Source organism: Dermacentor albipictus, unplaced genomic scaffold, assembly GCF_038994185.2.
Source record: "Dermacentor albipictus isolate Rhodes 1998 colony unplaced genomic scaffold, USDA_Dalb.pri_finalv2 scaffold_29, whole genome shotgun sequence".
NCBI classification, from domain to species: domain Eukaryota; kingdom Metazoa; phylum Arthropoda; class Arachnida; order Ixodida; family Ixodidae; genus Dermacentor; species Dermacentor albipictus.
In genome coordinates this window covers 2,590,807-2,606,387 of record NW_027225583.1, presented here as the reverse complement: position 1 = coordinate 2,606,387, position 15,581 = coordinate 2,590,807, and the positions used below count along the sequence as shown (strand labels likewise).

At 47.2% G+C, this 15,581-nt stretch overlaps 1 non-coding gene across 1 annotated transcript; it reads left to right on the top strand.

Annotated features, from left to right (window-relative positions):
* Positions 1 to 3,502: 3,502 nt before the first annotated feature.
* LOC139052713 (U6 spliceosomal RNA) lies at positions 3,503 to 3,605 on the top strand. Its single transcript, XR_011510022.1, has one exon. It is a non-coding gene; the product is annotated as a U6 spliceosomal RNA (small nuclear RNA).
* Positions 3,606 to 15,581: the final 11,976 nt, after the last annotated feature.

Below are 15,581 nucleotides of genomic sequence, written 5' to 3'. Positions count from 1 at the left end.
GCTTCGCATAAAAAAGAGAACCGCTGTTTCGCTTCGGTGAACCATTCAAAGCGATAGCAAGGTTATGCGTTGCAGCTTAGATCCTCGCGCTGTGTTCTAACATTAGGTGAGGGCGATATGGCTTGACACAGCAGGTCGTGCAACTGCAGGTGCGCAGATTGAATGGGGTCGTGCAGCGTTGAGACGAGGCGTGTCACGAGGCTCGCGCGATGATGAACGCCGGCAGTGGTGTTGCACGCGTTGCGCCTCGGTGGTGCATGAGACGAGACCGATGGAAAACCGTTGGCACTTGTCAGCGCCAAAGGAAACAAGTAAATGTGAGCATCTTGACATTTTGCTCTCCAGTGGCAACGCTGTAGACCCAACTGAACGGAGCGTGAGGGTGTGGTCCATGGCGGTAGGAATGCACAACACTCGCGGGCAACTCTCTGTGGCTATGCGGGAATAACTACAGAGGCAAACCGTACCCAACTGAGAACGCTTTTGAAAAGAGTCGGGCGTTTTAATCCACGTTAGTTTAGACTCGGGTAGAGAAAACGTTAACACTTTATTAGCAACAGTTAAATAAGACAGCACACGCCACTGATTCTAAAGGTTCATTTATTTTTGCGGCTCCTCCCTGCCGCGTATATCGCGCAAACGCCATATCTCAGCGCATGGAAGCTGCGTCGATCGAGCGTCTGTTACAAGCAACCAAAAGTGCGGTCAAACGCTGCCGGACTACTTGGCGCTGTCACACATGTGCAGCAATGACGCGCCCCTAGCTTTCCCTTGATAGCCGATGAAAGTTTTCAGGGAGCGTCGCGTGACAATCTTGATGCCTAGTGATAAAAATAATATAGAGGAGCAGTAGACCTTAGCCACGTGATAGGCAAAGAGTAGATACTAGTCGGCTTGCTTTGGTTGCATCTGTAGCAGGCATTTAGGAACAGACTGCTACGGTCTCAATACGACAAAGGGCTTTAATTAAACATACCACGAGGCTGCCCCACCCATTCATCAGTGCGTATCTCGAAGTCAACGCAGGGTTGACAGCTTCTCTTGACGAGTCCCCAAAACGCCCCTCTACCTGTCCCTGACAGCCTGAACCAATCATGAAAAGGGCCAACGTCGAATTGCACCAAAGACCGGCGCGGACCTTGGATACCCAGGTTGATATACGGTCACCTATTCCATGTCATCGATCGTGGAGGGCGACGGAACGATACGATATCTTGGGCGGGATATTGCGACGTATACGACGGCTTTTATTGGCAGCGATAGTTATCACATTCCCTAGTCGAGTGGCGTAGGAAAGACCACGCTATTAAAGGTGGAAAGCTATCGTGCAGTGGAACTGTCCTGTCTTGACGTCAACTCATACGTTCAATATGCTCCTGCATGGAGTGGACTTCCGCAAGTGCAGCCAATGTCACTAATGTAAACAAAAAACCTTTTTTAGTCATGCCTACTACCGGGCATATTCGTCGATGGGCTTGGTGGTGTTAGATATGGGGCCATTTCCTGAGGCTACTACGAGTTCCCCAGACCACATCGAATCGCACCACTGCTAAGTAAGGTATGCAGAAACACGGATGCCACATTCCTGAGGCACGACAAGTGCAAACAACTTGCCGGCCCATACTTCGTGTGCCGCCGGGAGAGCTATTCACTGCTTGACTCTTCCAGAAAGCGAGGGGATAGCCAGGCACTGTTGCAAGGAAAGTGGGTCCCGAAGCAGGACGGCTGTGATGTACCGGGAAGGCCTGGCAGCGTGGCCCCCATACGCCCATTGTGCCAAGGCGTTGGAAGCCAGCGAGGCAAGACCAATTCTGCCCGCCTTGTTCCCTTGTCGCCCCACCTGGATCTTGTGACGGCGCGTAAGTCAGCAAGGCAAGACCGCAGGGGGACCAAGCGGCGACTCTCTTTGCCGGGTATGACACCATTGCACAAGTGCATACCGTTGGCCGAAAATGGCGTCATCTGCGCGGACTCTCCCATTGGCAGAACATGACGCGTCTTCCAGACATCGAAGGGCTTAAAAGAGAGACCGGGAGCAGCAAGAGGATTCCTGGAGCATTACCTGATTCACCTCTCTCGAACTGCTTGCCGCGGGCCGCAGCGTCCGAGTTGCTGCCGGCCCGTAATGACTGTACGACTGTTCATTGACGTCTCACTCTAAATAATGTAAAATAAACTCCCAAGTGTTTTCACACCGAAGTCCGTCCCCAACTCCTACAACTGGTGACAGCGGCAGGATCTCCTCCAAATCCTAAGTGGATTCGTGGCCTAAACGCCACCTCGAGCCACAACAAGGAGCACATGGGCGGCGTGACCAAAGCAACCTCAGGATATTGAAGATTCGAGTATGTGACGCAGTCGAGTCTTTGTTATGTCAGTCAAGTAAAGTATCAAACCACCAAAAATTCCATAGGTGCGCGTGGTGGTTCAAAGTGAAAGACAGCGGTACCAAAATAGCAAGCAAATATACACACCGCAGTATAAGGTGCACAGCAGCTGATTTGATCAAGCACGAGGCCACGCTCGGGCATTTTGCATGGGTTTAGATGCGAGAGCGCCGGTCACTCGACCAAACGGTGGTTGGTTAAGCGCAAGTGAACGACGCTTTTAGCACTTCTGTCGTCATGGATCAGGTGCCCAAGAAATTCTCAACATTTCAAGGCAACGCAGTTGAAACGGGGAACGACGTGCGTGGTAGCAATAAAGCAGTTGTTACTTTCGACGTGCTTCCATGGATGTGACTACAGGTGTCACTAAAGGGTACCACGTACCAAACAATCTCAAATGGTCCTGCAACAATCTGGGGAGAATCCAACGAAGCTGCCACCGTACGTGCACAAGGCCCCAGAGAGCGGGAGCGGCGGCATCGGAGAAGGTTGGCTTACCGAGGCTAGCGGAATCACGTGACCCTCCCTCATAGTTATTTTTCCCCTGCCTCCATGGTGTGGGCAACCAGGTCCGTCGTCTGTCGTGGCCGAGCGCAATGCCCGTCTCTTGCCTCCCTCGAGACCTTGTAACCCTAAACATCGACTAGCCAAGCATAAAAGCCGACGCGCTTGATCCGCTGCGCAGAATTTCGACGATCGCATACTCTGCTCACACCTATCGTTGTACTTGAGTGGTACTGCTTTTGGAAGTCGTCGCTCCGTCAGCAGCATGCCGCACGAGGCAGATTGTCCGCGCCATGAAATATATCACGAAATGAAAACACGTTTGAAGTGGTGCGCTCAAATTTTGCATTAGGAAGTATCATAAACATAAATGAATCTCGTTCATTTTCTTATGCTAGAATTTCCCGGTTCATTAAGGTTATGATTTCTTCGCGAAGAAATTATTAAAGTAGCACCTTGATATCTTGTTCTGTATTTCTTCTGAATACTAGTTTCATAATCGTTAGCAATTTTGATGCGTAGTTCTTTTCAGACGACCTCTCCCTGTGATCTCTTATCACCGCTGTATTGTGCAAGCTGATTGCATATAACGCAAGTTCTTCACACCAGCTGTACTTGCAAAGTACATATACTAAATTTGGAACGATACAGAGAAGATTAGCCTGGCCTCTGTGCAAGGATGACACGCAAAATCGTGAAGCGTTCCAGATTTTTGAAAGGCGCTTACGAAAGCGTTTCCCATCAACCCATTCTAGACGCACTTTTGAGAATTGAACTAGGAGGGCGAGTATATCGATGGATCAGAAACTATTTGACACAAAGGTCCATGTTCGTACGTACGCAAGATGGTCCGACTACCAACCCCTACACATGCCGAGGACTTCCCCAAGGTGGGGTTCTAAGCCCTATTCTTTTCAACCTCGCGCTTCTTGGGCTGGCCGAATCCCTACCGGAAACAGTGAGGGTCTCAATCTACGCCGACGGCATCTGCATCTGGTTATCAGCGGTCACTCGTCTGCAGGTTCGCGCAAGGCTGCGGAAAGCAGCAACACAGGCGTCTCGCTATCTTTACAGACAAGGTCTTACCATCTCAACAGAAAAATGTGCGTTAGTCGCTTTTACGAAAACCAATGTCTCGTTATCCAGTATGCAATGATGGCCAGCCTATCTCCTACAAAAAAAATCATCGATTTTTGGGTGTCATTGTGGACCGGGACCTCTCTTGGAGCCCTCATGTTGCCCACTTGAAGAAGAAGCTTACATCTATTGTTCATGTCTTCAAGTTTATCGCTGGGAAAACTTGGGGATCGGCAGTGGGCTCCATGCTACAGTTATATCGAGCATTTTTCATCGGATTGCTACGTTACACTTCTCCCGTGCTTGGTAAAACATGCAAGTCAAATCTTCGAGAGCTACAGAGCGTGCAAGCACTGGCACTACGTGTTTGCCTAGGACTTCCGCGGAGCGCCTCAACAGCAGGAACCAATATAATGGCTCGAGACCATCCGATCACGACTTACATGGCGAACATGGGCCCTAAGCTTGTCGATGCTAATGTATCACGCATGTAATCAAGCTCTCTTGCCTGCCTGCCTGCCAGAACGACGACCACAGGCGTCCTTCTCCAACGAGGTCAGCATCCATTGTGCCAGTCTACAATCGGGCTTCACAACCTCAGCACGTTCAACCTTAGCTTTGTGGTGTTTAGAACAACCTCAAGTGCGTCTCATGGTTCCAGGGATAAGAAAGAAGACCGACCTGCCTGCCTTGGCCCTGAAGCAAGCAGCTCTGGATTGTTTGAACACTTTCTACTTTGACCGAGTCCACATATATACGTATGGCTCTTCCACTCAGACCAGCGCAGTGGCTATACCATCACGATCAATTAGCGTCCGATACAAGATTTCTCACATGACATCGACCGGATCGGAGCTTGTTGCCCTCCGAGGTGCCGTTGATTACATTAACAACCAACCCGCTAATCGGTGGGCAATATTCTGCGATTCGAAGGCGGCCTTGCAATGTCTTTTGTCATCTCTTCGTCGCAGGTCGTGTGAACAACTAATGTCGGAGATACGAGAAATGCACCATCGTGTGATAGCGAAAGGATACGATGTCCTGTTTCAGTGTCTGCCTGGCCGTATCGGTATCTGCGTCAACGACCTCGCTGACGAAGCTGCTAGGAAAGCACATGAAGGAGCAACCCTTGTTTCTGTACCTTTATCGAGGACTGACGCAGCCCAACACCTAAGCAAGGTAGCACACCGTATGGCAATAGAGAAGTGGCACACACCTGAATTCACCCAAGAACGACTGCATTCCCTCGACCCCTCTATGCAACTGCGGCTGTTACCAGGGCTTCTGCGAAATGAAGAAACAATGCTGTACCGCTTACGCTCGGGCGTCGCGTTCACCAATGCATATACGTTTTTGATTGGAATGACTGATAGCGCCGACTGTAAAGCCTGCGATGCCGAGGAAACTATAAAACACCTACTGCGCTGCTGCCCATCTTTTCAAAACGAAAGACATGACCTCTGCACAGCTCTCAATCAGATAGATAGAACACCGTTCACCTTGAAGAAGATCTTGGGACCATGGCCTCGCATATCGCAGCTACACAAGGCCACAAAAGCTCTGATGTGATATTTGAAGGCTACTGGATTGAGTCACTGTCTGTGATCCGGACTGAGTGACCGAACGATATACCCAGTAGACTTTCTCTTCTTCTTTTAATCTTTCCGTCCCGTTTTCCCTTTCCCCAGTGTAGGGTAGCCAACCGGCCTCAGTCCTGGTTAACCTCCCTACATTTCCTTTATCATTTACTCTCTCTCTCTCTCTTCACACCAGCTAATTTCTTGGCGCCCTAAAACTGCATTCCCTTCGTTTGACAATTTTTCACCAAGTCTAATGGTCCACCGTTTCTATGTCCTGTGGATTACTTGGACTGCCGAGCTCCATCGCTTCCTCTTATTGTCGAGAAGAGCTTCGGCTACACCCGTTTGCTGTCCAAACCTCGCCGCTGTCTTCTTGTCTCTTAACCTTACGCCTGATCTCACTAGATCCCTGGGAGACGCCTCCATTGTACAGTGGACATGAACAGACTGATAATACTTTAACTTCTTAGATTCCTGTGTTGATACATGTGATGGTAGTCAGTTACCATAGCACGAGTGCTACAATGTCTTTAATTTTTTCTTGTTCCACTAACCTTAATGAAAAGGACTGTCGGATGCGAATGGAAAAACATAAGTTGCACTGGGTAGCTCTGATTTACACTGTAGGTACAATTTCCATAACAAAATCTTGAGCTTTTGTCTTGTAATAACTTTATCATTGATTCTTATATATGATTCGAGAACCCTCCTACATCGTAATTTGTAGCCACTGAGAACTTTACAGTGACCTTAGACGTCTGATCCAACTTCGCATATAGAAATAAATTAACTGTTAATTTAGCGGTGTTAACGAGTCGTCTTAGAAAAAGGGATTGCTTTAACACCAAGTACAAATGTGCCAGCCAGTTTAGGGGCAAAATTTCTGTGAGTTGCATCAAAAAAAGTGAAAAATAATGTTGTTGACATTATTTCTGCGACCCAGCTAGGACGATTTTCGAGCGTCGATGCAACATGCAACAAAAAATATGATAACATTAGCTTTCATCACATTATTTTTCTTTGAGCTTGACTTTCTCACGCACACGTAACGACGACTTTTGAAGCCTGCGTTTCGGATAAATCTTATTTAACCACAGGTTCGGGCAAAGCACCTGTCACAACTAGCAAGAAACCGGCGTCGATTCATGCTTATAAATCCGGAGTCCAGGAAGATAAGCGACACGACGAATTGACGTTAATGAATGAAGCATGTGGGAAAGACGATTTTTGTAATCAATTTTAAACAACTGTGGCAAGTAAAATAAAAACTGTGCTAGACATCCGCCTGTGGGAGAAGGGGAATTGTTAAAGCACGGGCAGAAGCAAGGATTCCTCTTTTGTCTATTACCTATGCTTTCTCTGAGTGTGTATGTCGGACAGAGATAGAGAAAACGAGGGAAAAATGCAAGGGAACGCAAAAACAAATGTTCTTGAATTCCTACCATCCTAGCGACGTATGATGAAACACAGTGACCAAAACGGTTGAAAAGAGACACAATCAGATTAACAAATGAAATAATAAATAGTGTCTACTTGACACTGGCTTTGCCGCACACAACAACAACAACAAAAGTCATTACCGCATCGACGCAAAAGCATTATTGTCAGCCTCGAATTTATGCAAGGTACTCGGGGCACATACAGATACAGTCCGAGACACGTCCCATAATCCACTGCCAATGGAGCCAAACTAAACATCTTCGTCACCCAAAGTCTACGCTGCCAGCCCCTAAAGTTTCTCCGCCTGTCTCCAGCTTATTTTGTCTAATGGCTGCTAGAAATTTTATGCAGAGCATGCTGCGCAAGTATAATTGCAAAGACCCTAGTGAATAGACTGGGCCTTTTCACGAAAAAAAAGAAGAAAGAAGGAAATCTCTCGTCGCTACTCCTCCATGCGCATGGCAGAAAGCGGTCCTCTGTTGCCGAAGCATTGTGGCGTCTCGTGGCCACCAAGGTTCTCCATGATACGGCAGTCACATGAGCTACACTTCTACTGCAGCTTTAGTTTCCGAGGCTGTATCATGCCGTACAACGTGAGATATCGCAGTTTTTACGCAGACAAAAGAAATGAAACACAGATTCCAGTTGAAAAGAAATTAACCGCAGTTTTGTCTGGGTGAAGCATTCACAGCCATCGCAAGGTTATCCGCTTGGCTTGAGATCCTCACGCTGTGTTGGAACACTGGGTGAGGGCGACACAGCTTGACACAGCAGGTCGTACAACTGCTTGTACGCAGAATGAATGGAGTCGTGCAGCGTTGTCACCAGGCGTGTCACAACGATTGTGAGCGCCAAAGAGAGAGAGCGTAAACTTTATATTCACATCAATAAGACTTGAGTCCGGCGTCTTTTTAGTGGGTCTGGGCATCCTCCGCGCACGCGGTTCCGAGACGTTGTCTCCAAGCGGCTTCCTCGGCTCGCTGGACGGCCCAGAGTGGGGCTGTCAGGTTTGAGCTGAGCAGTGCGGTCTTTCAGCGTGAGCGGAGGCTGGCGGTGGAAGAGACGGAGGGGTCGGCACTGCCCGACTTGTTTAAGTGCTGCCGTTTTCATAACATGGTGATTAAGTGTGGCAGCCTCGCCACACGATGTGCATCTGTTTGTAGTGCACATGTCTGCATACATGGCGTGCATGAGTCTGGGGTTTCTGTAAGAATTCGTTTCTAATTGTCTGAAGTGTACTGCTTGCGTCCTGTCTAACCCAGAGTGAGGGAATATGTATACGCGTCTTTGTAACTGGCAGTGTGTCGTGATGTGGAACCTGGACATACGATCCTCCCACGCCCAGACGTTTGCAGTACCCCGCAGGGGCTCTTCCTCCGATGATGTTCGCTGCCGTGTACTTCATATGAGAAATGACGAAGGCTTGTATGAGTCGTATTACGCTGCCTTCACGCATGCCTGTGTGTTTGTTGGTCATGCGTCGAATGAACCGCATCGTGCTGGGGGCCTTTGCGGTTATCTTTCGAAGAGCTTCGCCATTGCAACCTTTGTGGTTGATCACCATTCCTAATACCCGGATGTTATCTACCATAGGGATGGGTAGGCCGTTGGATGCCATTAATTGAATTTCTTCTTTTTCCGGGAGGTTGTAGCCTTTAGGTGGCGGCCCCTTTCTGACCGGTCTATATAGCATAAGTTTGGATTTTTCGGCCGAGCAGGCAAGTCCCATGCCCACGACGTAGTTTTCCACGCATTGGATGGCCGGCTGTAAACGTTGCTCGATCGCTCCGTCCCTGCCCGTTGTCGTCCAAATCGTAATATCATCAACGTATAGCGTGTGATGCAGTCCTTCAATTTGAAGCAACCGGTTGGATAACCCCAGCATGACGAGATTGAACAGCATCGTCGAGCTCATCGAGCCCTGCAGGGCGCCCTAGCTCCCGATGTTGATTTTATCTGACCCTAGTTGGCCCACTCACATGTGAGTGGTTATTCTTGTGAGGAAGTCTCGAACGTAGTTGCACGCTCAAAGTCCGAGATTTAGCTTCTCTGTTTGTCGCAATATGGTATCGTGGCGAATGTTATCGAAGGCTGTCTTCAGGTCCAGGCCGAGGATGGCTCTCGCCGAGCGCCCCGGATTGTCTATAAATTGATGTTTTAGTTGCGGAAGGGCATCTTGCGTGGAGAGATGTCTTTGGAACACAATCATAGAGCGTGGAAATAATTCGTTGTCCTCGAGTTAATCCGTGAGTCTATTGAGAAACGCCTGCTTGATCAACTTGCCCTCGCAAGACGTGAGGGAGATGGGGCGCAGGTTCTCCAGCTGTAGTTTCTTGCCGGGTTTCGGTATCAGTATGATCTTTGCTTCTTTCCATTGCTGGGCTAGCTTGCCATGTTGCCAACACTCGTTAATGTATTTTGTGAGTCTCTCGATCGATCTGTAATCGAGATTGCGTAGTGCCTTATTGTATATTTGATCGGGGCCAGCGGCCGACTTGGAGTTGGGTTTCACGAGGGCCGCCTGGATATCGGCAACGGAGTATTCCGCGTCTAGGCTGGCGTTGCTTTCTCCGGAGTAGACCGTATATATTTGCAGTGGCGTTTGGGATGTGTAAAGGGGTACCGCATCCCTTAGGAATTGTTGCTCAGTTCCGCCGTAAGCGTTTATGATTTTGTATGTGCCTCGCATGTGTGTGGTCTTGGTGTTGGCGGGATCGATCAGGTACAGCAGTGCCCGCCACGTGCAACGCGCGGTGAGTTGACCGCCCATCGCCGCGCCTCTCTTCCCTTCCCATTGTGGTTGTTGCAGGTTAAGTGCGTGCTTTTCTATTTCTTTATTGAGCAGCGCTATTCGTTTGCACAGTCTCCTATTGTGCCTCTGTTGTTTCCGTCGGCGATGCAGGAGGGTTGCTCCACATGTGGGAACCCAAAACCCCGACAAGTGAGAAAACTAGAGAAATTCTGAGCACTGTCTACCAATGTGTAAGGATTGCTTGGCTCGGCTGTGAGTTTGTTTTCGCTTAGTTTTGTTTACTTAACTCACCAATCTTATGCACGTCTACCCATGGCCTTTGCGGTGGCAAAGAATGCTTATACTGTAGTAGACACTTATCAGATATTCTCGCCACATCGGGCCTCTTCAATGCAACCGTACTAATTGAGCCAGAACATCGGGAACGAGTGCGCCTCGACGGAGCAGAGAGGGGGAAAGGGAACACCAGCTGCTGCAGCAGAGTGCGAGGCGTTGCGTGAGGGCACAGTGCATTGCTGTGACGCCACGTCGTCCTTGCTGTCGCTCTCACAAGGATGTGTTATGTGCGCCTTCCTTGTCCACGCATCCTCTTGTAAGCGTAGTCATTGCTCCTCGGTAAGGTCCACTAAAAACGCGCCAAGCGTCTCAACGCGTTCGTTTGCCCACGAGGTGTTCGTAACTCGATGGAGGCTCAGCAACGTTCATAATCAGATCGAGGTTTTGGCCCCGTAATTTGGCCCGCAGTAATTTAAGCTTCAATATTTTTGTATTATTGACTCTGCTCGTGGGCACAGACTTCGGAGGGGAGAAATGTCGCTAGCAAGAATGTTCGTTTCGAGGTACCTTGGTACGTATGCTTGAACACTGCTTGTATATGCGATACATCTATTGGAAAATAATAATAATAATAATAATAATAATAATAATAATAATAATAATAATAATAATAATAATAATAATAATAATAATAATAATAATAATAATAATAATAATAATAAACAATCCATTATTCAAGTATTATTTGTAGCGCCCAGGAGCAGCTTCACAGCCTTTGTACAGCTGCACTTAAATATCAATACACAATATACTATCTGCGAAAAATACAAATATGATAGGCAATAGAATTTGAGGAAGATAAACACAGGGAAAAATAAAACAAGTAGAAGAGGGTAAAAAAACGTGTTAGTCATACAACATTACCATCGACATGTGCACTAGGAACACAGGCACTGAACTTTGACTATATCTATACAGCCGGAATACGGAATATTAAAAATTACATTAAAAAAAAACCGGTTCGAACTGAGAATTCTGTGACTTACAGCCGTGAGGTTCCCTGTTCGAACGCACGGGAATTCCTGAACCCACTCCGTTTAAAGCGTGCTGTGCCGTCAATAGCTTCTTTGTGCGAAAAAGACAGCTTTAAGGAACACGCGTGCTTAGCTGTACTGCCGGGCGCGAAAACCAGCTACGAATGAATGCAGATGTTCAGGGTTCGTTGTGTAAAAGGAGCTGGCAATCAGAAAAAGTAATATACGTATATACGCGTTAATAAACAGCAATAATGACTAATTCTTGCCATAAATTAACTACTTTATCAGGTAGAAGGATGCGAAAGTGCTATACATACGACTCCGGAAATGAATTCAAAATTTGTTTTTAGTAGTCAGGCTGGGCTGTCGAAAGTCTAATTTCACCAAATCAGTATTGATGCTACATGAATTTAGGGCGATATTTTATATTTCCCACCAACCAAAATATGGCGCGAGCAAACATCGCTCCCGTGGTAATTGTCACTCAAGGGGACACAACCAACTTCTAGTCCGCTTCGGAGCTTCTATTTCTGGAAAGTTAGCGATTCTGAAAAAGCAAGATTCTCGTGTCGTTGCGCGCTAAGTTCACCAAGGAAGAGTGGGACGTGCTCCTGAAAACCAAATCCTGGCCGTCCAGCGCGCCCGCGATCGGGCCAGCAGGACGCGATGGGACCTGTCGGTCCCGTCCCGTGATTTGGTGGGTGCGCGCTTTACCGCGTTTTGCTGGATCCAAGGAAGTTTTATTCACTCACTCACTCACTCACTCACTCACTCACTCACTCACTCACTCACTCACTCACTCACTCACTCACTCACTCACTCACTCACTCACTCACTCACTCACTCACTCACTCACTCACTCACTCACTCACTCACTCACTCACTCACTCACTCACTCACTCACTCACTCACTCACTCACTCACTCACTCACTCACTCACTCACTCACTGTTGTTGAGCCCAAGTTACTGATGCTTTTAAATATTCTGTCTTCATGGGTAAAGCGCCCAAGACTTTCTCCGGGTTTCAAGGCAATGAATGCGAAGGGAAGAACGACGCGCGCAATAGCAGAATACCACCGGTTATTTCCCGCGTGCCTCCATGCCTGTGACAGCACGCACCACTAGAGGTTAACACGCAACAATCTCGAATTGTCCGGCAACCATGCGGGCAGGGGAAGCGTTGGAGGAGGTTCGCTATCCGAGGCTAGCGGATTCACATTACACTGCCTCCCATTGCATTTTTTTCCTGCCTCCATGGTGCTGACAACCGACTCCGTCGTCTCTTGCCGCCAACCATACTGCATGTCGCTCGCATCGCTTGAGAACGTCTTACCCTAAACATAACAGCCCGCGCTTGTGCCATCGACAGCGTGACCGCGTGGCTGTGGGACCGACGGCAACAACGAGCTTCTAGCATCCATACGACTGTTATCGCAATAAAATATGATGGAACTTAGTCCAGCTGCAGTAGAAGTAAGGACAATGCATAAAAGCGGACTGCAGGCGAAGGTTTGTGCTGGGGAAGCAAGCACCTAAATGCACAATTGAAACAGTGTGACGCCACTATCAATCGCTTTAGAGCGAATTCTTACGCGGTCGTTCTAGTGGCGATCGTCATGGCGTTGTCTCTCGTGACCGAGCGAACGAGCACAGCGAAAGATGAAAGCGTACGCGGAGCGCAGCTGGACATGAAAGCAGAGAGTGCGAGGAGGACAGCGAAGGAGGAGGGCGCAGTGAAAGCATGAGGACGAAAGCGGAGAGAGAGAGTACAGCTAAAGGTTGAGGAGGTAGGAAGCGTGCCGCAGGAGACTACGAGATGGTGCTATAGTATTGTAATCTGATCGTATGCGCGACGCGAATTGTGTAGTACTTTCTGGAATCTAGGCGGGCACCTGCCATTGCACAAGAACCTTCGACCAGCCATGCATGAAAGCCGACGCGCATTACCCTCAGATCAGATATCCGACCACCGCGAACTCTTCCCGCCGCTATCGTTGGATTTGAGTGTTACTACTTCTGCAACGCTTCGCTATGTTTGCAACATGCCACACGAGACAGATTGTCCGCGCCAGCCAATAAATCGGGAAATAAAAACACGTGCAGAATGTGCACAAATATTGCGTTAGAGAGTACCATATTCATGCGTGAATCTTCTTGATACTTTTTGTGCTAAAGTTTTTCTGATTTTTTTTTCGATTTCTCATTCCTTCGAGATGAAATTAATAAAATAGCTACTTCATATTTTGTTCTCTATAACAGCCGAACACTACTTTTTTGTTCATTAGTGATTTTAAGGCGTAGCACTTCTCAGACGGCCTCGCCCGATTATGTCCTATCACCAATGTTTTGTGTGAGCTTACTCCATCTTACGCCAGCCAGTTTCCTAATTTCATCACACCACCTAATTCTTGCCCTCATGAAACTGCGTTCCCTTTCCTTCCCTTCCCAACCATTCTAGCTGTAACTCGAGTGATCTTATGTCCTATGTATTACATGGACTTCCCAGCTACATCGCTTCCTCTTACTGTCAAGAACATCAGCTAGAGCCGTTTACTCTCTAATTCACCTCTCTGTCTTCTTGTCTCTTAAGGTTACGTCTGATATCGCTCGATTCCTGGGAGACGCTTTCTTCCTACATTGGACATGAATAGACAAAAAATACCTTATTTTCTCAGACTCCTATACTGATATACGTGATGGTAGTCAGTTACTATTCCACGAATGCTACAAGGAGTTATATTTTCCTTTTTACACTACCTTAAGTAATTAGTACTGTCAGACGCAACTTTAAAAGCGAGAAGTTGCTATAGGCAGCTATGGCTTGAACGGTAGGTATTATTTTTAACTAGCAAAATGCTAAGCTTTAGTGTGGCTATCACTTAACCGTTGTAACTCATTTATCATCGCAAAACGCTCTTACAATGTAATCTATAGTCACTCTGAATAGGAACGTCCACATACGATTCAACTTCGCGTTATAGAAAGAGTCAGTAATGATTTAGCGCTGCTAACGCGTTGCCTTAGAAAAAAAGAAGTGTTTTATTATCAAGTACAAATGTACCAACCAGTTTAGGCAATACTATTCTGTGAATTACTTCAGAAAAAGAATGAAGAAGTGTTCGACATTATTTCTTACGACACAGCTAGGACGGTTTTCGATCATCGATGAAACACGCAACACACATACTTCGTCAAGTTCTAAAACATTTCTTTTCTTTCAGTTTCGCTTTCTCTCGTACACATAACAACGACCAGTGAAGGATAAACTTGCGATAAATCTTTTTTTTATTATCGAGAAGTTTGGACAAAGCACCTCTCAGAATCCCCGAGACAGACACGGTGATTCGTGCTAATAAATCCGCAGTCGCAAAAGATAACCGACACGATGAATTGAGGGTAATAAATGGAGCAGGTCGGAAAGATTATATTTGGTTTTTTTTCAAGTTATTTGATAAGACCTGTATATATATATATTTATATATATAATCATCAGCCTCGCTACGCCCACTGCAGGGCAAAGGCCTCTCCCATACTTCTCCAACTACCCCGGTCATGTACTAATTGTAGCCATGTCGTCCCTGCAAACTTCATCTCACCCGTCCACCTAACTTTCTGCCGCCCCCTTGTGCGCTTCCCTTCCCTTGGAATCCAGTGCGTAACCCTTAATGGCCATAACGTATATATATATATATATATATATATATATATGCTGTTATGTCCATCATATGGTGCAGAACAAGTCGTTATTACGTATTAGCAATATGGAGGATTCCTTTGGGTCACTGCCTATGGAGCCACCGAAGCATCTTCGTCATTAAAGGTTACCTTACACCACCCCGAAAGATTTCCCTGCCCGTCCGCAGGTTCCTTTGAATAAAGCCTTTTGAAAATTTATGCGAAGCATGCTCCGCAAGCAGAACTGCAAAGCCTCTTGCCAATAGCTTGGAACTTTTCAACTAATAAAAGAAAAAAGAAAAAAATTTTGTCGTGAGCGTTTCATGCACATGGCGGAAGCCAGTCTTGCGGTGCCGTAAGCATTGAGACGTTTCGTGCGCTTCTGGATTGGCGAACATAGGACAGATGCAGAAGGTACACTTGTGCAACTGGAGCTCGAGTTTCTGGGGTTGAAGGGTGCCGTACAAAGCGACCTATCATCAGCTTTTCACAGCGAGAAAAAATAGAAAAAGAATAAAATAAAAAAGAAAATAACCGCTGTTTCGCTCGGGTGAAGCATTCAAAGCGATAGCAACGTTACAGATTGCGCTTCAGATCATCACGCAGCGTTCAAACATGAGGTGAGGGCGACATGGCACAACACGGTAGGTCGTACAACTGCTGTTACGCAAAATGAATAAAGTTGGGCAGCGTTGTGGCTAGGCGTGTAACAACGGTTGTCAGTGCCAAAGGAAATAGCTAGTTATAAGTAGCTTGAGAGTTACAATCCATTCCTCACAGACAAGTGTATGCATTATGGTGCGTCAAGCACACTTATCCTCAACATAAACGCCAATTTACTTAACTGTGACA